We start from the raw sequence: 23,305 nt of genomic DNA on the forward strand, positions 1-23,305 counted from the left end.
GCATTCCTACAGTAACATCCCTAATTTCTACCTCGAGTGTGATAGAGCCTACTTCACATCATTAACATGTGCCCATTAACATCAATCAATACTAACAAGAAATCTAGCCTAAGTCTATGGTCATTTAAGATGGAGTGCTCTGATCTTCTTCCCATCCCACATTTGCAAGCATGTTGTTAATAATTGGGATTTACTACAGAGTCGCATGTGTGAGCTTAACAGTCTGACTGGGACCACCTTTGTAGAGTATCCAGTAATGACCAAATCACCCTACTGGCCTGTACAAACACATCGAAGACTTGGAGCTCTGGCCAAACGCAAAATGATGGATCTGGCGACTAGTGGCAGGCATTCATTGTTGCCACTGACTTTGACTCTGGAGGTAAGCAGAAAAATCACTGAGTGACTTAGTGCCTCTGATGATGGTGCTGCCACTCTGTTATGGCTGGTGGGTTGGCTTGGGGATAAACAGTGTATAGCAGAATATGGGTAACAGAGTGTTGGAGAGCAGGTTTCTCCTGTGGAGTTTTGAATGAAAGCTATTCATGTGTCATGCTTGAAGGATGAGATGTGACTTTATCTCTCTCTGCATGCCACCCTCTCTGCTACTTGGTGACCGGCACACCCCATGTTTTTCGGACTCTGTACAGGTGTATTAGCCCCAAAGGGGTGTCTGCCCACACTCCATCACATCATTCACCCATACACTCCAGAGCCTGCCATTTGATCCATTATCAGCTTAGTAACCCTCGTGATTCCTAAAGAATTTGCCTGCAGAATGGACAATTTTCCAAGTTGATCCAGTTGGCATGGTGGCACCGCATAACAGGAAATTGGAGGCAAGGTGTACACTGTTTTTTGGTACACCTGACTAATGGATACGTCACATGCAACTAATTGTAAGCAAATGTCTTCCAGCACCAGAGTTCAATCTCCTGCAGTCAAGCATTTACTATAGCGTGACTAGTGTTGTAATTATTTTTGTCTCTTTGTTGTGTGAAACCCAACATTTTTGCTTTAGTATTATTGCAAAATAGAACCTTTTGGAAGTACATCTTCGACACTGCTGTGATATTATGTAACAAAACAGATAATAAATTTAAAAAGCTCATATTTCATTTAATCTGTACCACACCTGGCCACGAATGGTTTAATTAATTCCCTTTTGTTTAGGTAACTATATTTTCCTTTATAAATTGTGCTGCAAGATTATTTTTTTTTTCAGGCTAGAACACAGCTTTCATGTAATTATTTTTCAGGGCTGGTTAACGGGTCTCCAGTGAAAATAAGATTTTATTAATTTACGATATGTCTGGACAAAGGTTTTAATCAAACAGAAGAGGAAAGAGCTGCTTCCTGTGTCATGGTGATATAACACTGAACTGCCGTGTAGTGGGTGCATGTTGGCCTGCATTACAAAGGGGGTTGGGGGGTTTGGTGCCCAAGAGTGCAGCAGTTGTACATGGCTTTGATGAGAGCACACCTAAAGTAACGTGTGCAATTTTGGTCTCATACCTAAGGAAGAATACATTTGCCTTTGATGGGGTGCAGCGAATGTTCACCAGATTGATTCCTGGGATGAGACGGCTGTCCTATGAGGAAAAATTGAGTAGATTGGACCTATACTCTTTGGAGATTTTAAGAATGAGAGGTAATCTCATTGGAGCATGTAAAGTGCTGAGAGGGATTGTCAGGGTAGATGCTGAGAGACTGTTTCCCCTGGCTGGAGAGTCTGGAATTAGGGGTCAGTCTTGGGAGTAGTAGGTGGCCATTTCAGACTGAGATGAGAAGAAATGTCTTCGCCCAGAGAATTGTGAGTCATTGGAATTGTTTGCTTTGGATAGCCGTGGACACTCTGTCATTGAATATATTCAAGGCTGAGATTGATAGGGAAATCAAGGGATGTGGGGATCAGGCTTAAAAGTGGAATAGAGATCGAGGATCAGCCATGGTCTTACTGAATGGCAGAGCAGGCTCAAGAGTCAATATATTCTACTGCCGCTCTAGTTCTTATGTTTCTGATGTTTTGTATTGTCAGGAATTTTTGTCAACTTTCTGTCCTTTTATGCATTTTGTGACATTTTAAAATGTCCATGTCGTTTACCCTACCCAAGGTGAAAGGCAGGCTAATGGTTTCCAAGTTTCTGCTGAAGTCCTTGGGGAACAAGCTCTGGAGTTAGTGAACACTGATTGTTCCCAAGCTTCCAATCAGCGCCTCTTCTTCTGGGGGAATTATGGGTGTATGCTAACAGCTTATTATCGCGCAGTTCAGGACGTTGATACTCAAAGGTCGTTCTTCTATCTTTCTACTTCAATTAAAACAGGAGAGTAGGTTTCCTTGTTTTTTTGCCTTTAACTGCCTCTCTGCCACATACTGCCCAAGGTCAGCAAAACATGCAACAGGTGTCTTCATTCGAGGCTCTACCTGTAGCCTCACCACAGCAATGAAACTTTTGAGACTTTGGGGAATTTGGTAATAATGAGGATCTGCTTTGTATGACTTTCACCATTGGGGTCACTATGGGGTCATCAAAGAAGGAAAACAACTTGCATTTATATAGTACCTTTCATGCAGCCATTAAAGTACCTTTGCAGTGTAGTTGCTATTGTAATGTAGGAAATGGGCAGCCAGTTTATGCATGGCAAGATCCCACAAACAGCAGTGAAATAATGTCCATTTAATTGGTTTTACTGATGTTGGTTGAGGGTTAAATATTGGCCTGGAGATGAGGGAACTCTCCTGCCCTTCTTCAAATAGTTCTTGGTGCTTCAACGCTCCCTTCTTTTTCTTTTGCCTCTCCATGACATATACCACTTCCTGACTAATTTGGTCACAATGAACTCTATGAGAACAGGACAAGTTGAGCTGCCCTTTTAATGATTTTGCCCCTTCCTTTTTATAGGTAAATATTAAATTGCCACTAGCTGCTTTGGCCAAACTTGGTCAAGATGTGGGAACTAATAATTCAAGTTTACATTCCATTTGATGGCTCAATTTGTGGAGTACCCTGCCTCACCTCTCAATCATTTCAACATTTTAACAGAAATCCTGGAAACATTTTTCTATCACAAATCGTGCTACAGACTGACCTGTTTGGATAGGCATCAATAAAGTGTGGCTTTACTTGGTTAAGAGGAAAAAGTAAAGGTTAAACTAGACTTTAGAATTGTAATGAATCACCATTATTTGGCACTTAGTGATTTGTTTGTATAATTTAAGACCAGTTATAATGCGAACAGGTTGTGTTGAGGTTCCAATGATTCAGTGGTAAATACAGCATGTAGGTCAACTGAGCCAAATACACCACAATGTTCCCAGGTTCAATACCTTCCCCTTGCTAATGTATAGCAAAAAGTGGCCTTAACATACATGGGCTAAGATAGTGAAATTTTGTCTAGCGTTTTCTCTCATGTTTGTTTGTTACTGCTGTGAGTAGCGTGCCTGTGAGAACAGAAAGGAACTCAAGTACAGCACTGAGGGAGTGCTGCACTGCCAGACATGCTATCTTTGGGATAAAAGGCCCAGTCTGCACCCCCACCCCAACAGTAGCACCATTTTGAAGGAGAGCAGGGGAATTCTCCCTGGTGTCCTGGCCAATATTTATCCCCCAACCCACATCATTAAAACAGACCACCTGGTCACTATCACATTGCTGTTTGTGGGAGCTTGCTGTGTTTCCCACTTTACAACAGCGGTGACACTTCCAAAGTGTTTTGTGGACTTTAAAACACCTTGAGACATCCTGTGGTTGTGAAAATGAAATGTGGCTATATAAATGAAAGTCTTTTCCCCCATTTTATAATTCAACATGGAGGAGATGGGTTGACCAAACCATTGCATATCTGAAATTGTAGCAAGTAGGAGGTTTGGTGGAGTAATTTGAAAAGATGTGAAACTCTGCATCACCGATTGTTTTGTGTAGTCCTGATATTCTTATGAGAAGAATGCTATTGTTATTGTTCACCCCCCCCCCTCCCTTGCTACACGATCATACATTTCCAACAGGGTAAAGTGAGTGTGTAATGTGTTTGCAATAACACTGTTGTGTGAAATTGTCATGGAGACAACATGGAGAAATCACGTTGCCACTGTGACTATATTGAAAGCCCATGAACAATATGTCTCAGCTTTATCAATGTATTTCAGCGTATGGAATTTCTAGCAGTTCTGGTACTCAAATGTAAACAAGTCCATCGCCTTAATTTGGACCAGTTGATAATAAAGTCGCCAACATTAATATTCTTAAGTCAGTATTACAAATGAGGATGTGTTATTAAATGTCTAATAAAAATAGCAGGTCCATTTTAGCTGTGGAAAGGTCCACAATATCTAGTTTATAGAATGGACCTGAATTAACAGGCATTGATTCTGTGGCTATACAAACAGTACCTTGTTAAAATTGGCTGCATTGTTTTCCCCTTGTTCTAGAATAAAGCTTTGTAAAGTTATTTTATTTTTTTCTTACTGAATTGTGGAACAAGCTAAATTGTCTACGTTTTTGTTTATTTGTAGAATGTGAGTGTTGCATTTATTGCCCTTCCCTAATTGCCCTTGAGAAGGTGGTGGTGAGCCACCTTCTTGAACCGCTGCAGTCCATGTGGCGTAGGTACACCCCAGTGCTGTTAGGGTAGGAGTTCCCAGGATTTTTATAGAGGCAGTGTTCCCATGTCCACAGGAACATTCTCAAAATTTGACAGCGAGCCACAGGAGGAGATGTTAGTGTAGAGGACTAAAAGATTGATGAAGAGGATAAGGAGCATCTTAATGCAGGAAAGTGAGTTGGTGTGGTAGAGAGGCTTAGGGAGAAAATTTCAGAGCATAGGGCTGGAGTTCCCAAACTGTGGGTCACAACCCCAGTGGGGTCACGGTGCCAGCAACTGGGGTCACAAGATCCTTCCCCTTTAAGGCAGCAATAGGCCCCATGGAGGATTATTTTCTTGCCATGGTTCAGTAGGCCTGACCTAAGGAAATGAGCTGTGGCTCGATTGTTGCCTCCAACCCAGCCTGTCAAACGGTAGGGGGGGAGAAAACATTGCAGCATGTTCTCCAACTACCCTCTCCCTACTCTCAGAGCTCACTCCATTCCCCCCCCCCCCACCCACACCCGACCACCTCACTCTCACAGCTTCCAGCCCCTGTGTGCCACCCTCATTCTGGAGTCACACTAAGCTTGCAGCATTAAAATGAGGTGACGGTGGGGGAAAGAGTTTGGGAAGCTCTGGCTTGGGGTCGAGGCAGCTGAAGGAATCAGCAAAGTGCCGAAGCTGGATTAAAGATTCAGCAGGATGTAAGTGATCGAGTGGACTAGTTAACATAAATAATTCTTTGGAAAGGTTTGTGCTGTACGCAGCCTGAGAGCTAGCTTGAAACACCCTCCTGCTGAGGAATTGGTGACTGAAATGATTAAAATACTAAAGAAGCAGGCTCAAGGTGGAGTAAAACATGGTATTAGTGAGGGACTTTTAGATCATTTTTAACACCTTTAGTTTAACATTTAATTAACATTTTAAATTGAAATAAAATCTGCATTAATGTGGGCCTTGCTTTAATTAAAATATTTTTTCAAAGTGGATTAAGATTCCGGACATGGTTTGTAACACTTAAGAGTTGTTAAAATTTTGATTAAATCCTAGTAACCTCTGTTTTGTAAGAAATACATGTATAAAATTTTCCAGAAACCAACACACTGCACATACTCTGGGATTATGTTATATATATTTTATAAATATATATTAGAAACCTCTCTGTCTCTCCATCTCTCTTTAAGATGCTCCTTAAATCTGCGTCTTTGGTTAAGCATTTGGTTGACAGTCCTGATATATCCTTCTCTGGCTGGTGTTTTGATTGATTTTGCTTTTCTTATGCGTCTTGTGTGACATTTCACTACATTTAATGTGTTTTATAAATGGAAGTTATGTTGTTGTTAGCCTCCACCAGTTTCCCCAGAAAGTGTGAGGTGTCCCCTTTTTTCGCTGTCATGTGGCAAACTGACTGGCCTCCATCTTTGTGGTGCAAAGACTAATGTCAGAAGTTATACTGTAAAGAGTAGCAGCTTTCGTACTTGAGGTCAAATCAGTCAACGTGTCTTCCTGATCAAAACCTATGTTATCAGGAACTTAATCTGTGGGGGAGCCACTGCCACAAAGCTGTGATGTTACGCTGCTTGACTGGAGCTCAGTATTGCAGTAGCTTGTTCACACTTTGTATAGCGGGTCAGAGGCTAGGAATCCTGTGACGACTGACTCACCTCCTGACTCCCCAAAGCCTGTCCACCATCTACAAGGCACAAATCAGGAGTGTGATGGAATACTCCCCACTTGCCTGGATGAGTTCAGCTCCCACAACACTCAAGAAGCTTGACACTGTCCAGGACAAAGCAGCCCGCTTGATTGAAACCACATCCACAAACATTCACTCCCTCCACCACCAATGGACAGAAGTGGCAGTGTGTACCATCAACAAGATGCACTGCAGGAATTCACAAGGCTCCTTAGACATCACCTCCCAAACCCACAACCACTACCGCCTAGAAGGACATGGGCAGCAGATAGATAAGAATACCACCACCTGCAAGTTCCCCTCCAAGCCACTCATCATCCTGACTTGGAGCAATATATCACCGGTTCCCTCACTGTCACTGGGTCAAAATCCTGGAAATCCCTGCCTAACAGCACTGTTGATGTACCTACAGCACATGGACTTCAGTGGTTCAAGAAGGCAGTTCACCACCACCTTCTCAACTAGCAACTAGGGATGGACAATAAATGCTGGCCAGCCAGCGAAGCCCATATGCCATGAATGAATAAAAAATGCATCTACAATTACCCCTAGCCTCCACCCAAGTCTCTGTGGTTCAGTGGGTCATGGTCTTATCTTATAGATAGCAGGCCATGGTTTCAAGTCCAACTCCAGTGACTTGAGCACCAGCGTCAAGGCTGACAGTGTAGCACTGAGAAAATGCAGCACTGTTCGGATGCTGTATTTTGGATGGGATGTTTAAATGAGGTCCCATCTACTCTCATGGATGCATATTAAAGAACTCATGGCACTGTTTTGAAGAAGGGCAGGGGAGTTCTTCCTGCTGTCCTGGCCAGTAGGTATCCCTTGACCACTAAAACAGATTACCTGCCCATCATCACCTTCCTGTATGCAAATTGGCTGCCGTGTTGCCCACATTATAACAGTGACTCCGCTTTAAAAGTATTTCATTGGCTGCACAGCACTGTGAGGTGTCCTGAGGTTGTGAAAGGTGCTATATAAATGCAGACCTTTCTCTTTTTGAGAGCATTCAGCTAGAAATTTAATAAGTTCTACAAACTTTAGAAATCTGAAGTAAAAACAGGAAATGCTGTAAGCATGCAGCTGACCCGGTAAATGTATGAATTTTTAGGCAAACCCATCACCAAAACACAGGTGGAAATTTCTGACTCTCCAGATGTAAGAGTTTGTTGATTGGGCCACTCATTACTGAAACAACTGAATCAATGGGATTGAAAATTGGGCCACAAATCCGGATTGCCAGATTAACCCCCAGGCAGTACATTAGAAATCTAGCCCATACATAGGTCTTCAAAATTACTATGATAATAAACCCTAACTCCTCTAATTAATCTGGCTCCCAGTCACACCTCCGTTAAGGCAACAGTAAAAACAAATTAATTTCGACAGACCCAAGCAAAGCACACAATACCCTGGACATTGATATTCACAGTGAGTTTTCTTAGCTTCAGTTCCTGTAAACAGCAGCTTGATGCGTAGGGGCTGGAAGCGTTTCACACTTACATCTTAGAATGCCTTCCCCCTTACATATAACCTCATCTCTTTTAGACATGTTTCTCCCTTTTTAATGTAAATTGCATTGTTTCAATATGTCTCTGCAACTTTACTTTTCTCATAGTATAAACCTTTCATAGTACTCATGTTACAAGTAACCTTTGGGAAAAATAAACACACGGTTTGGCTTAGTTTCTTATGGCTAGATGTAACATCTTACCATCTCTTTGAAATTCAAACTAGTGTAATTTATCTAAAAATGCAAATGTTCCTCATACCTTCAGCCATGTTTACATATTTAGCATTTCAAACCTAGCTTCCTTTTGATAACTCAAAAGCTCCAGATCAGCTTCCCCCAATTCAATTAAATCCCCCCCACACACACACATCCACACAGAGAAACTAATCCAAACCCCACTATTAACCTACCTTTACAATAAATCACAATAATATTATGAAAATTATGATATTTTCATGACACCATTTTACTTTTTAATCATTTAAAACCTTTTCACTCACCAATGTGGAAATCCATTGATTCATTCTATTATGGACACCCGGAGGTGATTGTGCTTGTGTGTCTATCTGTAGGGGGTGTACGGGTCTACAACCCTCCAAGATCTCTGTACCCCTCACTTTGTGGCCTCTTAACCATCCCTGATTTTAATCGTTCTACAATTGACAGCCGTGCCTTCAACTGCCAAGGCCCTTGGCTCAGGGATTCCCTTCCTAAATCTCTCTACCAGTCTTTCTTCCCATAAGACGTTTCTTAGAACCTGCCTCTTTGACCAAGCTTTAGGTCACCTGACCTAATATCACCTTTGTGGCTTAGTGTCAAACTTTGTTCGATAATGCTCCTGTGAAGTGCCTTGGGGATCTTTTACCATACTTAAGGCTCTATATAAATACAAGTTGTTGTTGAATTTTCTCAATACTCGCAATGATTTTTTTGGTTGCTATTTTCAATGAGGTAATACCTCACTTAATATATAAAGCAGCCCAATACAACCTTGCACACAGCACAGAAAGATCTGGGAACACAAGAATTAGGAGCAAGAGTAGGCCCCTCGAGCCTGCTCCAGTAATAGGTAAGGTCATGGCTGATCTGATTGTGGCCTCAGCTCCACTTTGCCGTCTGCTCCCCTGTAACTCTTGACCCCTAGTTTATCAAAAAACTCTGCCTTGAATAAATTAAATGCCCCAGCCTCCACTGCTCTCTGGGATAGAGAATTCCACAGGCTAATGACCCTCTGAGAGAAATAAAATCTCATCTCAGTCATAAATGGTAGACCCTTAGTTCTAGACTCCCCCACAAAGGGAAACATCCTCTCAGCATCCACCCTCAGGACCTTATATGTTTCATAAGATCACCGCTCACCCTTCTGAACTCTAATGGGCACAGGTCCAAATTCTTAACCTTTCCTCATAAGATAACCCTTTCATCCCAGAAATTAATCGAGTGAACCTTCTCTGAACTGCCTCTAAAGCAATTATATTCTTTCTTAAGTAAGGAGACCAAAACTGTACATAGTACTCCAGATGTGGTCTAAGGCCTTGTACAGCCACGGCAACACTTCCCTAATTTTATACTCTATTCCCCTCGCAATAAACACCAACATTCCATTTGTCTTCCTAATCACTTGCTGCACCTGCACACTCATTTTGTGTGATACATGCACCAGGATACCCAGATCGCTCTGTACTGTAGAGTTCTGCAGTCTCTCTCCATTTAAATAATTTTCTGTTTTTCCTGCCAAAGTGAACAAGTTCACATTTTCCCACATTACACTCCATTTGCCAAATTCTTGCCCACTCGCTTAACCTATCTAAAACCCTTTGCAGAGTCTTTATGTCCTCTTGACAACTTACTTTCCTACCTATCTTTGTGTCATCAGCAAATTTAGCAACCATACATTTGGTCCCTTCATCCAAGTCATTGATATAGATTGTAAATAGTTGGGGCCCCAGCACTGATTTTTGTGGCACTCTTGCTAAGTTACAGCTTGTCAACCTGAAAATGACCCATTTACCCCTGCTCTCTGTTTCCTGTTAGCTAACCAGTCCTCTATGCATATCCCTAAACCAAGTGCTCTTATTTTCTGTAGTAACTTTTGATGGGACACCTTACTGAATGCCTTTTGGAAATCCAAGTACATCACATCCACACGTTCCCCTTTATTTATATTGTTTGTTACTCCCTCAAAGAATGTTAACAAATTGGTCAAACACAATTTTCCTTTCACAAAATCATGTTGACTCTGCCTGATTGTATTATGAATTTCTAAATATCCTGCTATTATCTCCACAATCATGGATTCTAGCATTTTCCCTGTGACAGATGTTAGACTAACTGGCCTATAGTTTCCATTTTGTTCTCTGTCTCCTCCCTTTCTTGAATAGACGCGTTACATTGGCAGTTATCCAATCTGCTGGGACCTTAATAGAACCTAGGGAATTTTGGAAGATTAGACCAATGCATCTACTATCTCTGCAGCCACTTCTTTTAAGACCCTAGGATGCAGGCCATCAGGTCCAGGGGACTTGTCAGCCTTTGGTTCTAATAATTTTCCCAGTATCTTTTCCTTAGTGATTGTTTTAAGTTCCTTCTCCTGCTTTTAACCCTTAATTTTCAAGTATATTTGGGATGTTTTTCTACAGTGAAGACAGACTCAAAATTTCTGTTCCATTTTTCTGCTATTTCCTTGTTTCCCGTTATTAATTCCCCAGTCTCACCCTCTAAAGGAACACTCACTTTAGTTACTCTTTTCCTTTTTAAATGCTTGTAGAAACACTTGCTATCTGTTTTTATATTTCCGGCTAGTTTACTACTCTAATTTTTCCCTCGTTATTTTTAAGTAATTTTTGGCTGTCTTTTAAAATCTGTCAAATGTTCTGGCCTACCTACCACTAATCTTTGCAGTATTGTATGCTTTTTCTTTCAATTTAATGCTATCCACAACTTCCTTAGTTAGCCTCAGATGGTGCATCCTTCTCCAGAGTCTTTCTTTTTCAATAGAATATATCTTTGCTGAGAGTTATGAAATATCTCCTTAAATGTCTGCCACTGATTCTCTATTGTCCTACATTTTTAACCAATTTTCTCAGTACTTTTTAGCCAACTTTGTCCTCGTACTCTTGTAACTGCCTCTGTTTAAGTTTAAGACACTAGTCTTAAGATCATACTTCACATCCTCAAACTAAATGTGGAATTCTATCACGCTATGATTCCTGTTGCCTCTTGCTATGAGATATTAATTAATCCTGTTTTGTTGCACATTACCAGGCCTAAAGTAGCCTGTTCCTGATTGGCACTAAGAAATTGTCCCAAATACACTCTATGAACTCATCTTCCAGGCTACCTTGGTCAATCTGATTCACCCAATCTATATGAGGATTAAAATCAACCATGATTGTTGCAGTGCCTTTCTTACAAGCCTCCATATTTCTTCCTGTCTACTCTGTGCAACAATGTAGCTCCTCTTGGGGGCCGGGAGTGGGGGGGAGGGTTGGGAGGGGGGTGGTGGGGGAACTATAAAATATTCCCACAAGTGACTTCTTGCATTTGTTATTTTTTATCTCTACCCAAACTGATTCTACTTTTTGATCTTCTGAACTAAGGTCATGTCCACCTGCTGCACTAGTGTCATCCTTAGTTAATAAAGCTAATGCTCCACCTTTTCCTAACTTGCTGTCCTTCCAAAATGTCAGATACCCTTGAATATTTAGGTCCCAGCCTTGCTCGCCTTGCAACCACACCTCTGAAATGACAATCAGATCATACATATTTATTTCAAATGTGCTATCAATGCATCCAATTTTTTATAAATGCTGTGTGCGTTCAGATACAGAGCCTTTAATTCTGTCTTTTTACCATTTTTGCGAACTCTGGCTTTATCTACTGGTGCACTGAAAATGTATATGCTCTGTCCCTTTCTCTTACACTCTGGTTATCACTACCCATGTCGCTACCCTGCTCTGTTGCCTTTTCCCTTCTCTTTAATTTTACCATATCGCCCCTCATCTAATACCTTGCCCCCCCACTATTTAGTTTAAAGCCCTCTCTGCCACCCTAGTTACGTGTCTCGCCAGAACACTGGTCCCAGCACGGTTCAGGTGAAGACCATCCCAGTGGTACAGCTATCACTTTCCCTAGTACTGGTGCCAGTGCCTCCATGAATCGAAACCTATTTCTCCCACACCAATCCTTCAGCCATGCACTTAATGCTCTAATCTTATTTACCCTACACCAATGGCTCGTGGCTCAGTTAGTAATACAGAGATTATTACCTTTTAGCCCCTAGCTGCTCATACTACCTCAGCAGAACCTCTTTCCTAGTCTTATCAGGTTGTTGATACCTACGTGGGCCATGACAACTGGATCTTCCCCCTCCCATTGCAAGTTCCTCTCCAGCCCTGAGCGGATGTCCTGATCCCTGGCACTGGGCAGGCAACATGGCTGTCTGGACTCACACTTTCGGCTGTGGACAACTGTGTCTATCCCATTTAACCAAGGCCACCAGCCAGCATATTTTAGAAGCTGCAGAGCAGCATTAGTGGATGTGGCTGCCTGAGGCCATGTAATGGACTGGAGAAGATGTGCAATGGAAGAGGCACCACAAAATGAAATAATGTAAAACAATTTACAGAAAAGAAGAGAAACCGAAATGTGAAAGAGCAAAGCAAAAAGCAGATCTCCGAGAGGGGGACAAATTACTGGACTTTGGATCGACAGGTTCAGGTTCAGGTTTGCCATGTCACAACTGCAATATTGCAGCAACACACATTTTTAATCTATGTTAAATTGGAAACAGACAACTATTTAATTGTTCTTCGAAATTACATAAAAGGTGGGAAAGGGCACTGATATTTTGAGATTTTTGCCTGTTTGTCCAATTCTGGCCTCTTGAGCATTGCCAAACGTGCCTTCAGTTGCCTAGGCCCTAAGCTCTGGAATTCCCTCCCTACACCTCTCCGCCCCTCCATTTCTTTTTTCTCCTTTAAGACACTCCTTAAAACCTATCTCTGTGACCATGTTTTTGGTCATCTGACTTAATATCTCCTTATGTGGTTCAGTGTCATATTTTGTGTTATAATATTTATATAAAAGACCTTGGGACATTTTATTGTTAAAGGTGCTATCTAAATATGTTATTGTTGTTGTAAAATGCCCCAATGCACTACATAGGAGCAATATGACCAAGAAGATATGTTTGAAGGAGCATCTTAAAAGAGGAGAGAGAGATGGAGAGGTTTAAAGAGGAAATCCAGGTAGCTGGAGGCACAACTACCAGTGGTGGAGCGATTAAAGTTAGGAGCAGTCCAGAGGACAGAATGAGAAGAGTGCACAGGCCTCAGGGAGTTGTAGGAGTAAAGGAGGTTTTAGAGATAGGAAGTGGTGAGGGGTGGGGGGCGTTGAGGAATTTGAAAACAAGGGTGAGAATTTTAGAATTGTGGCGTTGTCTGAGAGAGTATAAACTTCCAACCCACAATTTGGAATAGCACCAGGCTGGGTCTCTTGTACAATGTTGAAAAGAGCAGGGGAGAGGATGAGGTCAATTAAGATGCAGTAATCTGGCGATGAAAAGCATGTGTTTCAAGAACTTGTGAACTTAACTCGGAAGAAAAGCTTGCAAAGGCTTAACACCTTTGCATGAAAGTCTTTTATCTTATGTTAGGCAGGTTAATAGTCCTTTTTAAAATAGCAGACAAAGGAAGTTTGTAGAAATGCACAAAATCATTTGTTGCACTAATACCCTTCAGGATGATTTTGTCCCATGAAGGATTATAATTTAATTATACGTTACAATAAGATATAACATGAATGAACTTTGAATGATGAGGAAATCAGCTCAAACAATAATAAGCAAATTGCAAACCCCAGCAAAAACAGAATCAGCTTTGAAAAATGAAGAGCAGCTGTGGTGATTTCTCCTGTCAGCTTCTCATACCCAGGCAATATTAAATACAAAGATCTGTCTGGAAACAAAAGCATATTTCAAACATTCTCTCAAGCATTAAAAACATTAATTATACAGTTCTTGTGTGAAATGGGAAAAAGCTCAGCGATAATCAGGTCTGCAGAGGTCCAAATTCTTGTCAAAACCCCGTCCCCTCCCCCCCGACTCCCCACAATGTTTCATCAGATAGATGTAACTCTGCAAGCCCAAACCAATATGTAAAATTCAGTCCTGCTGCTTTCTAACTCCCTTGCCTGTTATTAGGAAATGCCAATGTCAACTGTCCACAGTCAACTGCTATCCATCAAAGCTGCATGTGTATAATTGCCAATAAATAATAAAGTAAGTCACACTTCATCTATCGACTCTAAATCTCTCACAGCACATTAAGAAAAGTTTTTTATATTTGTATAGCACCTTTCCTGTCCTCAGAATGTCCAATGCATGTCACAGTCATGAATTACTTTTGAAATGCTGTTGCTTTATTACGTAGGAAATTGTGTTGGTCAGGTGCCATGGCTCAGTTGGTAGCATTCTTGCCTCTGTATTAGAGAGTTGTGGGTTCAAGTCCCACTCAAGGTACTTGAGCTCAAAAATCAAGGCTGATGCCCTAGTGCAGTGCTGAGGGAGTGTTGCACTGTTGGAGCTGCTGTCTTTCGGATGAGATGTTAAACTGAGGCCCTGTCTTCTGTCTCAGAGGAATGTGAAAGACCCCATGATGCTATTTTGAAGAAGAGTAGCTGTTTTGGCCCATATTTATTCCTATAGCAACATCACAAAAGCAGATTATCTGGTCATTGTCATGTTCTTTTCACAGGAGTTTGCTGTGTGCAAATTGGCTGCTGTGTTTCCTACATTACGACAGTCAGTACACTTCAAAAAGTACTGCATTGACTGTAAGGCTTTCAAACCTCTTGTGGTTATGAAAGGTGCAAGACTTTTTTTTGCTTTTATAATCTATTGTACCAGTAGTAATTGATGCTAGATCAATTGGTATTTTTAAACCTGAGATTGGTTAACAAACTCTATCAAAGGTGTTAAGGGGAAAAAGTGGGCCGCAGATCAGCCATAGTCTTATTGAAAGGTGGAACAGGCTCAAATGGCTAATTGGCCTCTTCCTGTTCCCATGTTCTTAAATAACCAGTTAACTTATGTTAGTGATGTTGGTCGGTGGATGGGCAGTGATCAGAAGAGGCTGACTCAGCCTGGCTGGGACTGGATTATAAAAGATGAGTGAGTTCGGACCATGTGTCTTCTCTCAACCCTGTTCGGATTTCGTATCACTTTTTACACTTTACAATAACAACGATAGAAGTAATGAACCTCCGAGTTAAGATGGAGATGTGTCCCAAGTATTTTTTTACAGTCTGCATAACCTTTCTACAGTGAAACTGCTTGCACTCAGCATGATGCTCTCTGTGGAACACGAAGAACATTGGCAGAAAAATGCACCGCTTGCTGTGAGCACATTGCTGAACTGTCAGGAACCAGGCTGCCTTTGTGAAACTGAGCGCCTCCAGTAAAATTATTTTAGAAGTGTATATAACAATAATATCATGAATGCAATGATTTTCCTCAACACTTCAATTACACTGGGCTCAGTTTTGCCTACTGCCCTGAATAAAGGTGTACATCACTCCTACTGCCACATCGGGTATTTGGCGCTTTCATGCTTTTCAAGCCAGATGGTCAATTTCAGGTGCTTCATGATGACGTTAACAAATTCTCAATGAACTAACACATACAAAGGGACCACGTGTTCCATAGGTGGAAGATGAGGGACAATTCAAAGTCCAATTGTGAACACGATTCCCAGTCCATGGAACACAACATACCAACCTGCCCACTAAGAGCTGTTGGGGGAAGGCACCTCATCTCTCCACTGGCATCTTGGGAGGCCATTCTATGGATGGTCAAACCAGCCATCCCATTATAAACCTTTCCTGTCATAAGAAAGTTGTAGTATTCACATCATATATAGATTATCTTGGAGCTTTAAACTGAGGATTGTGGACCCAAACTGTGTTAGGACTGTTGTCAGGACTGCCCTTTCTTTCCCTCTCCTTGATTAATCATAACAGCGTTTTAATTGATAAGGATGAGATATTAATTCAGTGTCCATGCTTAACCATTTACACGTCGATTGCAAACAAACCAGCCTGACAGGATTTCTTGAGTTTAAACACAAAGGGTGTAGTTTTTATTGAGCTAAAAACTTACCCAGGTAAAGATTTAAAGATAGTAAAAAGGGTAAACCCACATCCTGAGCTTTGCAACACACACACATGCACACACACACACACACACAAAAGCATGTGAAATAACAACTTGTACAGTAGGAGGTAACTTTTTGGCCAAATTAAAATTTAATGATAAAAGGCAAAAAATAGAGGGCTCACTGTTTATGAGTCCTTCACTAGTGCCCATAGCTGAAGCATCATTTTTCCATCGTGGTCTTGAAACTCCAGTGGAGTTGAAGCCAGTGTAAACTACAATTTTTGGATACTGTCTCTTTTTTAAATGTAATCTGTCTTTTCCAAAAATCGATGATTTTTGTACCTGATGTTCCTTTTGTTTAAAAATTCTCTATCTCTGAGATGAACTTCAAACTTTAAAGAGATAGGGTCTTGAACTTGAGCGAGAGAGGAGAGAAAGCTGGTGTCACTACTCCCTTGGCAGATTTCTTTCCGACTCCTGTTTTTAGCAGCTTGGGAGTTGTACCAAAAGACATTTCAAAAATAGTTATTCTGGTCACATGACCTGTCTACCCATAATGATTTCAGAAGGTAATTGATTAGCTCATGTCTGGGTAGATCTTGGTTATTGTTATGGTCTTGGTGATTAATTTCTTTAACGTCCCAGCCATTAACTCCTGAATGAGCCATCCTCCGTCATGATGAGATAGGAAGGACACACATATAACCATTGTTCCATTAGACTTTCTGTCTCCTCTTGAAAGGTATAGAAATGCAAATGGTGAGACCCAGCACAGTTTCAGTAAATCATTGAAGTAATTATTGACACCAGCAAGTGTGAAATTCCATAGGAGGTTGTCTTAGCATGTCTTAATTGTAATTCACCTTGGAAATTTCCAGAAACTGATCAACTTGTAATACCAGATGACCTGTGGCAGCCATCTTAAACTGGTGTCTGTGCTTGCTTTTTAAAAATCCTTTTAAAGCAGCTTAACTTATGTTTGATTAACCAATGAAATTAAAGATTAATATCACACATACACACGCCACGTCATTGTGACAACAGACAGAATCATAGAATGGTTATAGCACAGAAGGAGCCCATACGGTACATCATGCCAATGTAAGAGCAACTCAGTCAGTCCTATTCTAATGCCCTTTCCCGGGAGCCTTGCATTTTTCTATCCCCTTCAGGTGCTTATCCAATTACTTTTTGAAAGCCGAGGTTGACTCTCCCTCTATCACAATCTCAGGCAGTGCATTTGAAATCCTTTCCACTCACTGCCTAAAAAAGTTTTTCCTCATGTTGCCATTGGTTCCTTTGTCAATCAAACTTCTGTCCTTTGGTTCTCAACCCTTCTGCCAATGGGAACAGTTTCTCCTTACTTACTCTGTCCAGATTCCTCCTGATTTTGAACACTATCAAATCTCCTCCCAGCCTTCAACCTCAGCTTCTCCAAACTATCACTTAACTGAAATCCCTCATCCCTGGAACTATTCTCGTAAATCTTTTCTGAACCCTGCTAAAGCCTTCACATCCTACCTAATGTGACATTGTTGTCAGCATCCTTGCACCTACATAAGATGATAGACATACAGCAAATCCATTGGGATTCCAAAAGTGCAGTGCTTGGATTTGGACCCAATACTCCAGCTTCTTACTTACCTGCTCTCTGATTGGATTGAGACGTTAAATGTAACATCACTCAATGAGGCTTCATCGCCCAGATTTTCATGGTTGAGACAGGCGTCGGTAGATGGGAATTTTTCTGACCCCGTTTCCATCTGGAGGAGCCCGCTTGCCCTATTTTCATACAGGGAAGTGGATATGGGCTGGAGGTGGGCCCACCACTTCCAGAGGCAGAAACGGGCCCAGAGACAGAGGTGGGCCAATGGTCTTGCAGCCTGGTTTCAAGGCAATTCTTCGTGGATGAGAACATTGGCAGCTCAGGACAATAAATAAATCAATCCAGATCAGTTTTATGGCTCCCCCAACCCCACCTCTTCACCCCACCCTCATATCCACCCTCAATTCCCTTACCCCCTGACCCCCTATACCCACCCTCACACACCCCTTCCACCCCCTCACCCCTGTCATGTGCTCTCCTAAGTGTTCACTTTTGACCCTACAATAATACATTGCAATCCCTTCAGATTCCCAAGGAACTGTCAGAATAACAAAAACGTTAGCCGAATAAGTCGCCGGGAAAGAAACACTCCCCCTGCCAGCTCTGACTATGGGTGACACGGAGACGGCTCAGATTGCAGCATTTCCTGATGAACTGTAAAGCAGGAAACACTCCAGCTCGCAGGTCACAGCCTCACTTATCCGACAAAAATGGGGAGGCCTTCCCAATTGTGACCACCTTCGTGAAAATCATGGGCATCCGAAGTGGCCATCTTTAAAACGGTGCCGACAACTGTAAACAGCCGGCAGCTGGGGGTCACAACCCACCCCTCCCCCCATCCTTGCCCCTGCCAGTGAAATTAGCCGGCACCAGGAATGGAGACAGGATTTCTGGATCAGTGACCTGGCTGCCACCTTTCCCAGCCCCGCCTACATTTTGCTCTGGTTCGGGACCCTGAAAATCCAGCCCCATGTTTTACTCTAGGACAAGGGGGGAAAATACTGCAGCCCTTTTAGACGGGTTATTCTTTGTATATTATTGCAGCATTTTATATTTTCATTATATTCTCTCAGCTACCAGTCAGAGAATGAAAGACTTGCCTAGCTCTAGCACCTTATCACATCTGTGGCAGGATAGCTCACAGTGTCGCACACAAATGACTCTCCGTGTTCGTGCAGTTGTAATATTGCAGTTGCTTTGTGTCCAGATCCCAGTGATGAGATAAAGTGAGCAGTTAATCTGTCTTGAGCTGGGTGTGGGGATCTTGATTGAGAGAGAAACATTGACCAGAAGACCAGGAGAACGTCCTGCTCTTTCAGTAGTGCCACACGACCCTTCTTTCACAGCCACCGGATTGAGGCCTCGGTTTACCTGAAGAATGACACCTCTAACAACGCCACAGTCCCTCAGCACTACACTGAAGTGCTGTCTTAAATTGCGTGCTAAAGTCCCAGAGTAGAATGTGCTTATACCAGAATAAGCTTACATTTTGCATTGACATTATACCCTGACATAAGATATGGCACCAGTTGGCTGCATTCCATATCCGTTAGATCAGTAATGTTAAAAGTGAAAAAACTGCGGATGCTGGAAATCCAAAACAAAAATAAAAATACCTGGAAAAACTCAGCAGGTCTGGCAGCATCTGTGGAGAGGGACACAGTTAACGTTTTGAGTTTGTATGACTCTTCAGCAGAACAGTTTTGATGAAGAGTCATATGGACTCGAAACGTTAACTGTGTTCTTCTCTGCAGATGCTGCCAGACCTGCTGAGTTTTCCCAGATCAGTAATGTTATTTGTTAAACACTTGTGGTATCGGTGTTATAAACAATGTTTCTAAACCAGCCGATCTGGTCTGTATTTGAATCTTTTAGTTTATGTAACTAAGTTTTAACTCCTAGAATAAGTCAAAACTTAAAATGTCTTTTTTCTGTTGGCTGTAATGAAAGCGATAGAATTAAATCTACAAGCTTGACATCAAACTCTTATCAGTGATCAGAACCAAACATGTCATTACTTGACCTTTCTGTGATTAAGTGATGCAGACTTTATTTTTAAAGTCGTCTAATGTGTGATAAAAGGGTTATGGCTACTCTTGTAAGTATTTTGTTCTGGAACGCATTCAGTTGAACTGGACTGCCATATTTGAGAGGCTGGACTTGGCAGGGAAATGGGCAAACATACTGTATCCTCAGGCAATGGCAAATGGGGAGGGAGGAAATAAAAACACCCAGACCTTGGAAGAAGACCTGCCCACCTTGTCAATTAGAAGCGAGAGAATATTTACTGATCTGCTGCAAATATTTATCTGGCATTGCCTCTGTTCTTGACACACAAACATTAGAGCAGTGTAGAATGCAGCACTAGTGACCAAACATTAATACATCTAGATTAAATATTTTTGAAGATGTGTGCTTTTAACCTCAGGTTGCACAGACCAACATCTCTGTGAAAAGCCATATGTTCTCACAAGGCTATATGATCTGTTTTCTAACATGACAACATGTGACATTGGTCCACATTTTGTGGCAGGAATGGCAATGAGGCTATCAGCACTCATTGTTATCAAGGAGTTAATTGTTCAGCAATATCTGGCAACCATACACACACAGTTAAACACGGAAATCAGAAAGTTACTCCTCCAGAAACTTCACAATGCTGGTATTTCCCTGAGATACTCAATATTGAAACTCATGGAACAGGTGTAGGTACTGTCCATATGTGTTAGATATCCACTAAATTTGTCATAAAATGTATCAACTGTCTATTCAAATATAATTTATATTTGATAAGCTTTAAAATAACTGCCAAACACATTCTCTGGCACTGAAAATTAATTTTTATAAGTGTGGAGTCTCATTCCTTCAGGTTTAGTTGTTCTGGGAGATGTAAAAAATATAAATACAATGTGTTTTAAGTTTTTCTTTATGTCTCTTTTATCTCTCTCTTAATATCATCTTTCTTTCCCTCTCTTTATTTTGCTTTTGGTACATTATTTGGCATTGAACTAATTTTGAACTGAAACTTGCTGGTTCAGACTCTACGCTGCTCAGTAAAATTTCTTCAGTCTGATCGGTTAAGGAGATACACAATTGCTTGCCCTGTTCAGACAGGCCCCAGATCTCCTTAGGAGGGTGCTGCACTGTTTTGGGGTTCTAATCATTGCAAGTTCCAGTGTAAAAGCCCTGAGGAAGTAGGTGGGTAAATGTGAATGTAATGAACAGCCCAAGCCATTCGTTCATCACTGGCTGCAAAATCTGGGTCAATGTCATTGTTTCTTTGTTGCCTCTACACTTGACTATTCCACCTCATCCTGGCTGAGCTCCTACATTCTACACTCCGTAAACCAGAAGTCAACCAAAACTCTGCTGCTGGTGTCCTTGCTTGCTGCAAGCCTTGTTCACCTTTCACTGACCTACATTGGCTCCCAATGTCTTGATTTTAAAACTCTCTTCCTTGTTTTTAAATCCCTCCATGGCCTCAGCCACCCCTATTTTCATCCTGTAACCCCCACGACTCTCCAAGGTGCCTGTCCTCCTCTAATTTTGCCCTTCTGAGAAGTTCCCAGAGTTTAATCACTCCAATGACGTTCAGTTGTTTAGGCCTTAAGCTCTGGAATTCCCTCCCCCCCCCCAAACCACTGTGACTCTCTATCTCACTTTATTCCCTGTGTAAAACCATTGTGGGTCACATCAAAAGAAACACAAACTGTTGGCAGAATCAATCTATAGATAGCCCATAACAAAAACAGTAAATGCTGGAAAAACTCAGTAAGTCTGACAGCACCTGTGGAGAGAGAAACAGAGTTGACATTTTGAGTCCGTATGACCCTCCTTCAGAGTTACGTAGAAGCAGGAATGTGATGAAATTTATACTGTTTAATAGTTAACCCATGCTTGGTGATGTTAGTTGTTCATTTGATACACTGATGGTGTGCTACTGAACTTTCATGTGTATAAGTGGGTTCTCTGCTTCCAATCATACGAAGGAGGAGGACAAGATAAGTTGGAGGTAAACGCAGCACCCTTCAGAATGTTGTATTATATGGTTGGTGTAAATGAGTACCATAAGTTTAACAGGAGGGCCGAGTTTATTAGAGCATGAGGAAGTCTGGAAAGGACAATCTTATCAACAGGTTCCGGCTGGCTATGGAACTGGCAGGTTGACTGAATGGGGACAGTAAGGCTGTGATTTATGGAAAGTATCAGAGAGCATTGCAGTACAAGGGCACAGTTTAATTTTGTAATACCAGTGCAGTGCGTTATTCACCTTCTGACAATATGTGCCGTTGCATGTTGTCAAACCTCTTTTTTATATACGGCTGTCTTTGTGTTTTTCTCTCTGTTTGTGCTATGATGCGGACAACGTTTACTCCCACAGTTCTGCCAATATATAATTTTTGATAAAAGCAAAATACTGCAGATGCTGGAAATCTGAAACAAAAACAGAAAATTCTGGAGAAACTCAGCATATCTGGCAGTATCTGTGGAGAGAGGAGCAGAGCTAACGTTTTGAGTCTGTATGACTCTTCTTCAGAGCATTTTTGATCCGTTAGGTGGGAGATACAGGGATACATTACAGAGCCTTTCTGTTGTTCGTTGTTTTTCCTTTGCTCCTGAGACAGAACTTCACCTATTCATGGTACTGCCCTGGGCATCTTGGGTGAGAGCCCTTGCCCTACATGGTATGCATTACGATTTGGTGTATCAAGGTGCCATGGGTATGGTAGCACACTGGTTCGGTTAGTGGATTTGTAGCCAAGGGGTGTGATTTCAAATCCCTCCAGTGACAGCTGAGGATTTCAAATTTGATTAATGCATAAATTGATGATTAAAAAACTAGCATCAGTAATGGTGATCATAAAACTGCTAGATTGTCATAAATCCACCTGGTTTACCACTATCCTTTAGGGAAGGAAATTCACTGACCTTCCTGGGTCTGGTCTATGTGTGACTCCAAGCCCACAATATGGTTAACATTTAACTGCCCTCTGAAATGGCCTAGCAAGCCATTCAGCTAAAAGGCATTTAGGGATGGGCAGTAAATGCTGGTCTTACCAACAATACCCACAGCATGTGAATAAATGTGAGAAAACAAATATTTCCTGGCTACCTATCAAAACTCACTTCAAAACTGACCTAGAAGGATAATTTCCTTAAGTTGCTTTGTGTCAGCAACATTTTAAACAGGTCAGGAAGACTAACTCCGCTCGCTATTTCCAGTGAAATTATTAACACTGACCACCATTGCCAGTTTAACAGTTGTTCAAGAAACATAACTCAGGTGAAAGAACCTTCAAAGATTTATTTTAGAAAGCTTAATATTTCACTCACAATGACAAACATTGAAAGTTTGACCCTTTTTCAAGATGTGGCTAACACCTCTTTGTTCTTGTGCCAGGAAAATAGCCAATTTCCAAAAGTAATGTGAGCATATCAACACCTGAACAGCTATCAAGAAATCCAAAACCTCCTGCATGACTGTCTGCCGTCTAGCATTGTATTGTACTTAAGTCTTAAGTGACTTGTGACTCACTTGGTGGTACACCCTCCTCTCAGTTGGAAGATTGTGGGTTCAAGTCCCATTTGAGTGCATAAATCTAGGCTGATACTCTAGTGCAGTACTGGGGAAGTGCTACACTGCTGGACATGTAGTCATTCAGATGAATGTTAAACCAAGGGCTCAGAATTACCCCTTGAGTGGATGTAACAACCCCCAGGGCACTATTCCAAAGAAGAGCACCAGTGTCC

General features: G+C 41.6%; 1 protein-coding gene across 1 annotated transcript in view; it reads left to right on the top strand.

Moving 5' to 3' along the window:
• camk1da (calcium/calmodulin-dependent protein kinase 1Da) overlaps nt 1–23,305 on the top strand; it is a 426,293-nt gene that overhangs the window by 129,414 nt on the left and 273,574 nt on the right. The gene's annotated exons all lie outside the window — the stretch shown is intronic.

This window comes from Carcharodon carcharias, chromosome 13 (genome assembly GCF_017639515.1).
Source record: "Carcharodon carcharias isolate sCarCar2 chromosome 13, sCarCar2.pri, whole genome shotgun sequence".
In the NCBI taxonomy this organism is placed as follows: domain Eukaryota; kingdom Metazoa; phylum Chordata; class Chondrichthyes; order Lamniformes; family Lamnidae; genus Carcharodon; species Carcharodon carcharias.